The sequence below is a fragment of the Halyomorpha halys genome, unplaced genomic scaffold (assembly GCF_000696795.3).
Source record: "Halyomorpha halys isolate HHAL.00 unplaced genomic scaffold, Hhal_1.1 Scaffold1598.1, whole genome shotgun sequence".
Lineage (NCBI taxonomy): Eukaryota > Metazoa > Arthropoda > Insecta > Hemiptera > Pentatomidae > Halyomorpha > Halyomorpha halys.
The window spans coordinates 256,434-263,751 of NW_027114197.1; the positions used below are offsets into that span (position 1 = coordinate 256,434).

At 27.8% G+C, this 7,318-nt stretch overlaps 1 protein-coding gene and 1 long non-coding RNA gene across 5 annotated transcripts in view; one reads left to right on the forward strand and one right to left on the reverse strand.

The window, feature by feature from the left end:
• The window catches only part of LOC106690165 (uncharacterized), an 18,178-nt gene extending 16,542 nt beyond the window's left edge, over positions 1–1,636 (forward strand). Inside the window, exon 3 of the long non-coding RNA XR_001344539.2 lies at positions 1,374–1,636. This is a non-coding gene — a long non-coding RNA (uncharacterized lncRNA). The remainder of the gene's footprint in view (positions 1–1,373) is intronic.
• LOC106690163 (sodium-independent sulfate anion transporter) overlaps positions 1–7,318 on the reverse strand; it is a 190,514-nt gene that overhangs the window by 121,711 nt on the left and 61,485 nt on the right. The gene's annotated exons all lie outside the window — the stretch shown is intronic.

Here is a 7,318-nt window from a genome sequence, read left to right on the forward strand (position 1 = left end):
AGTGTAGAAATTAGTGTGGTAATAATACTAATAATTATATTTTTCATGCTAGTGATGACTATTAGTGATATTACAGGAATTAAAAAATACTAAAGAACAAGTTACTATTGTACAAGTCTGTGTAATTGAATTAAGATAAATCTACAAGACTAATAGTATTAGTTTGTACTTTATCATGAAACAGGGGCCAGGACATACGGAGTTGAGCTTTGGAGTTCCACTAAACCTTCGAATTCCTTTCGTATTCAATCCTTATAATCCAAAATCCTTCATAAAATCCTCAATGTTCCTTACTATATCACAAATAAAATCATACGTAAAGACCTTAATGTTCCAGATGCAACCGATCTAGCCCGAATCAGATATCGTTTCTTCCATTATAAACTCCTTACCACCCAAAGCCGCTAGTTTCTAACCTTGCAACCTCTTCTATTCCAGACAATCTTTCTATGTGCCTAAAAAGAAGATGGCTACGAGACCTGCTAATGTAAAAACGTCATTAGAGCGTTACCAATGGGTAGTTTCCCTGCATGCCTGTATCACTCCACAGCGTGGCCACGCACTATTCTACCAACCCAAAAGTTGTCAGATCGAATCCCAGTCCCACCCGGGCTTTTTCCAAGCATAAAATAATGCAAACTCACTTACAACTTCCCCCAGGCATTTGTGAGGCCCGTTAGCCAATGGGTGGCACTCACAAAAAATAGGCATGAGAGTGAAGAACTCACCCTACGAAAAAACCGCATCAAAAACGTCTGTCACCCATTATAATAAACATTAATCATTATTGTCTACAATTGTAAATTTCAATGAAGATAAAAAAAAAAAAACTATTTGTGATTAAGCTAACCTTGTAAATTCTGACTTGGCATATTTATTTATTTAGGAAAATAATGAGTTTTTTTTTCAGGATAGAAGTCAGGGTTTGTTAGACACTCTCACTCATTCCTAAAATGCGTATTCCTATTATAAGTGTTAACTTGTTTCTGTTGTAGCTTAAATTATTTTTTATAATAAATTTTTAATACTTTCTACTAAATATTATGCTCAACATAAGAATATGGAAAAAAATGCAGCAAAAATTTCAGGAATATAGAATTTTGCAAAAAAATGAAACATAAGTAACATTTAACCGGAACATGATAAAAAATACCATCTAAAATTAACTACGCTACCAGAAATTCCTCATGAATGTTTCCCATCATCATCATCAAGTATAAAGAACGATCTAATTTCAAAATAAAACCTTTATTACGCATTTTTCTACCGTTTTTTTTTAAATTACACAGGTCAAGGTAGATTATAAAATCAGCGCCAGGTTCTATTTTCAGAACAAATATTTTAATCCATTTTACCTTACATTTTTAAACCAGATCAGATGGTGCCAGAAAAAGAAGAAGAGCATGCAGAAGAACCTGCTCTGGCAGAACCATGCCTAAGTTGCTACTGCTCTAAATGTCACCTGCTTTTTGCAAGAGAAAACACAATACTCACTGTGTTTAGAAAGAAAACACTAAGGTGCATATTAATATGATAAAATAAACTGTAGTATTTCCAATGGAAAAAAAAAATTAACAAAAATCATAGATATAAATTTTATAACTTACAAGGCAAGGCAAACTAAAAGAGCAAAGAATGAGAACTGAGCTTGAAATTGATTTCCTTGTTACAATAAAATGATGGATATTTATTTTAGGGAGTTTTCATTATTTATTTATACTTTTTAAGTAGGTGATCAAGGTTTAGAGTATCAACCGAATTTTAGTCCTAAGAAAATTTAATTTCAAAATCGAACTAGTTGAACTATGAAAAAAAAAAATGAATATGAAGATATGTTGTACAAAAAGATTATAGTAATAGGTTCCTAAGGTTATTGTTTTTGTTTGATGTTTGTTAAATGTTTAATTTTTGACATACAACGTTACCACATTAAGAAAATGGATTTCAGTTGTCATAAACGACACCTCGAAGGATTGAAAGGAAACGAAAGTGAAGAAAGATTAATTTAATATGATTTACTATATGTAATAGTATTATTAATTTCTTGGATAAGCTATTGTTAATACTTAAAACTAGAATATTTGAAGTTTTGGATATATATTACTCATAGTTCAACTTCAAGTAGCAAAATGGAACTTCAGTCGGGTTAAGAAGCATAAATTGAATATAATTTTCTTTTCGTTTAAACTTCGCTACTAACACATAATGGAGCAACTATATAAATAACTATAAAAATCAGTATGAGTAAATCAAATACCATATTTCACGTAATGGATTTATTCTTTCATTATAGGACAACAAGGCTTCTTGGAATTAATTAGTACATGACAGACAAAGAAATGACGGCTCGTTCAAAAGATATTATTCTCAAATGACAAATCATTAACTACAATATAGACAATTAATTACGGAATAGAAATTTTCAGAAATAAAAAATAATTTCTGGAAAAAAAGGATAATTCCCAGAAGAAAAAAAAAGTGAAACCAGAGAGATAACTTTACTAACTAATGTGACTTGGAATAGCAACTAATTTCTAAATTCCAGGTCCTAAGAAAAATCGATTTGAAAAATAAAGAGAATGACGGAATTCAAAAACGTGAATTGACAAATAATGAATAAAATATAACAGATATAGGCTTCTGGTTGAATGGTTTTCAATAAAAAGATTTTTTTTTTTACAGACAATATTTCATAAAAAAATAAAACGTTAAAAAAAATATATTGGTTGTTTTCCACAGATATCAACACCCCAGTTCAACAGTTTAACATTTCAAAAATGGTTATTATGAGATATCCATTTAATCTTAGCAATTAGGGTAAGATTTATACAGTAGAATCACAGAATCATCGTAAAATATATGTCATTAAATCAAAGTAAAATAATATTCGAGATATTACAGTTTTGCACATTATAATAAACAAAATAAAAGATTCAGTTAATTGTAAACTATAGTAAAAAAAAATTAAAGTTACTTGGTAAAAAAATACCATCTTTCTCATTATTTTATTTATTTATTTTTTTTTAGAGTACTCAAATAATTCACGTAACGCTAGAAGGATGCACCACTGAGTGCTGTCTCCGTCATGCCAACTCATGCCATGCCTGAATAGAACAACTCATTTCTTGATTATATTGTAACTAGATTTACAGGTGAAAATAAAAAAAAAAACTACATCCACGATGTAAGAGGTATTTTTTTCTCTTACAAGATCACTTATTTCAATGAAACTTGATACCAGCTCGAAAAATTATTCTATATAATTTCAATAATTTTTGTTTATACTACCGTTTTCTACCTTTAATCAGACTAGATCAAAATGTAATTAATATATACCAATTGATTGATCTGTACTTTCGGTTTAAAGTAAGCATAAAATAAATAAAACTATACTTACTATGTAAGCGGTAACGTTTTCTCTTACAAGATCGCTGATTTCAATAAAACGTTTTTCTAGTGATATTCACTCATTAGGGATTTATTCTTTCATTATTGTAGGAAAATGATATTTCTTGGAATTAACAAGTACTTGACATATAAAGAATCGATTGTAAAAATTTAAATTCATAAAATTGTAAGTAAATTTTCTAAAAATTATTTGAAAAGGAAAATTATCGAATTAACAGTTTGCCTATAACCCCTTTTTTTTTATACTCCTATATTTTAACAACAGCTCGTTCCGAAAGATGTTATTCTTAAATGACAAATTCTTAACCTTGATATAAGTAATTAACTATTAAAAAAAAGGATAATTCTCAAAATAAAATACAAGAATGTTAAAAATAAATAAAGGAGAAAACCATTGAGAAAATTATACAGACCAATAGACGGATGGAATAAATTAATTAGCATTCATGTAAAATCTGCCTTGTTCCATAGAAGGCTTAAAATATTATGATGTGATTATAAAACAGGAAAATATAAAAGAATCTAGTACCAATCATGTACAAAAGTTAGTTCGACGTCAAAAAGTCTGGTGTTGAAGGTCACTTAGTGAGAAATTAATAAAAAAAATTCACCTTTTCGGTCCGTTCACCTTTATCGGGAATGCCCATTAACAGCCGTCATTTTTCTATCATTAGCAACTTGAACAATTAATTCTGTACAGCCTAATTCCTAGAACCATCGGTTTCGAAATAAGTCAACTCTTTTCCTCATAAGATGCGGAAAGCTCCGAGTTGGTTCGGGTTCTGGAAATCCCAGAACTCAGCTTTCACCCTTATCCTCATGACGTAGGTTAAGTTGAGGCAAATTACAGGATGGATGTGTGATATTATAATCGGACCATCTGACCACTTAGGGGTATCCTAGCCAAATTGAGCGTTTGGAGATTATTTTTCTTTTACCATCACGTGATCTCCAGATGATACACTACTAACCGCAAAATTATAGCTAGCTATTAAGTCAATTAGGCATTATAAAATTTGTTAGTGTTTCCTTTCTTCTACGTGATCATTTTTCAAATGAATGTTTTGACGAACATATTAATTTAATTTGTTCAGTACTTAGAAAGGAAGAAATACTTGATCAACGATTGCGCTGAGTGGAGTGATGTGGTCAGCATCTAGGCTAATTGCAACTTACTAAGTGACCTAAGCTAATAAAGAAAATGGTAACTAATTTTTTTAGGTTTATAACTGTTTTACCTATAACATAATAAATACATTATAAATAATGTTTAGTATGATGACCTTAGTAGGTAGGTACGCTTAAAGGCAACAAACCGTATTCTACGATATAAGCTTGTTCATAACTGTCCTTGAAACTCCAGTTTAATAGTTAATAAATAGAAAAGCCTCCACGAAACGGTCCAGAAGAGACAGATAAATCAGATATATTTGAATTCTAGATATATCTAGATGTAGAGATATAGATTGTCGTTGATGGATAGAAACAATTATTCGAACTACTTGCAGTATCTCCCTCCCCTCACCTCCCAACTTTTTTAAGATTTAAAATAAATGTTAAAAAATCAAAAAATCTATTTTATGCGAAAATTGTTATTTCTTAATCAATATGCTAAATTATTCCGCATATTAACATACGTACATAGATCTTATAGTTATATATTAACAAAGGTTTGGAAGTTTTTTTTGGTTTTTTTTTTTGGCACAAAAAGAGGATAGTTTTATGTATTTCAGAGAACAATGTATTGAAAAAAAAAATCTACTATCCAAAACTTTGTTTATATAAAACATTAAATGAAGGGGTAGAAATAACGGGCAAAAATAATTAAACAAGTTGCTTTTTTGGTGAGATAACAATAATTATTTTATTTTATTTATTATTCCTGAAGTATTATAACACTATTTCGACAAACATTTTAGTCGTTTTTTCTCAAGAATCTAAAATATAAAAAAAAAGAAAAAAAAAAGAAGAAATTTAATTGCAAAATAAAAAAATTCCTTTTTTCAAATGATTCAAAATTTAAAGAAATTATAAACCTCTTTATAAATTTATAGCATCTATTTTCACTAGATGTACTTTTTTATTTATTTTCGTTATAATTATAAAATTCCAAATAAAAAATAAAATAAAATACGGATATGTTTACTATACCTAAGGAATACAAATTAATACAAAGAAGGCAAGGCAAACTAAAAGAGCAAAGAATGAGAACTGAGCTTGAAATTGATTTCCTTGTTACAATAAAATGAATATATATATATATAACAGTTGATTATGGGGGGTATAGTCTCGTAACTAATATACAATGTTATAATTAAAAGAAAAAAAGTTAAAAAAAAATAGATAAGAATAATGCTTCTTAATAAAAGAGAAAAGTAAAATTACTCACAAAAAATAATGATATTTAAATAAATAAAATAAAATACTGATCGTTCTTAAAAATTTTTACAGCAATGTATGTTTAGTTCTCCTATGTTATTATTTAGGTTTTTTAATTTTATTTATTTTTGTACAATTTCTTATTTCGGTTATTAAATGGTTTAAAGAGTCCGGGCAAGATAAACAGAAATAATGAGTCAATTTTAAAATTCATATCAATTATAGACACTGAAAATGAATACATTAGGATGTATATTTTTAATACATCCTAGATGTATTCTGAATACATTGTTGTTAAAAATTCTAAAGGCATCAGTTCTAGAATGCTTGCAAACCAATAATTTTAAAATGACAATAAAATAAGTTAATTATAAATACTATAAATTGAAGAGTGAAAAAACTTGATCGTCTTAGTAATACTTAATGTAAAATAACCTTTCATAACATATATTCAAAACATATAAGATCAAATGTCATATAAAAATAAAAAATAATGGCTTGATTTTAAAAAATGGCTTACTTAAAAAAAATCTTAATTATTGTAAGGATAGCACAGAAGCAGTTTCTTAAATTTTTTTCTGATGTATGGAAATTATTTTTATCATTATTATATTAAAATCAGTTAATAAGTACATAAATAAATACTTAGTTTATTTGGACCTTTTTTTTTTCCAAAAATTTAATTTTTAATTCATTGAAGGTATAAAATTACACATTTGGATATTGTACGATCATTTTAAACGTCATTAAATTTAAATCATCGAAAACAGCCAAGCCATTCCTCTTCTTGAATAATTAATGACTAATGTCTACTATATGTCTAGAGATAGGCCATATATTCAAAAGTGACGTCCTTAAAAACTACGTAGGTACTAATTTGACCTTCATACAAAAGGCAAGAATTTTTTTTATTTTTTCGATTTCGATCTCTTCTTTTTATTAAAGCTTCCTGATTTATAATTCCATAAGATTATTCAAGGTGAAAATGCTAAAAGGGAAAAAGAATACAACAATTTCTAAGGTAATAGGACAAAGAATAAGGAAAAAATCATTTGTTTTTTATAGGGAACATACTTTTATAATAATTTAATTAATAAAAAAAATTATAGAGAATAAATCAATAAAATATTAATTTGTTATAAAGGAATATTCTGTTAGTTTATTAGTAGTGATGTCATGTTTATAATGAGTAGTTTTAGAAAAAGGTCATAAACAAATATTAGATATAAATCACATCCTTGAATAAACACAAATTTTCGATTTAGTTTGTTTACCACACCCGCAAACCATAAACGCAAACAAAAATATCCTTTTCATAATTTTTTCTATCCACTATTAGTGATCATTCATAACAAGAGACTGATCTACATAACTGTACTAAGGCCAATCTGGGCCATGTTCCATAATGAAAGCTAATAGCATTAGTTCATCGTTCAAGTGTAGAAATTAGTGTGGTAATAATACTAATAATTATATTTTTCATGCTAGTGATGACTATTAGTGATATTACAGGAATTAAAAAATACTAAAG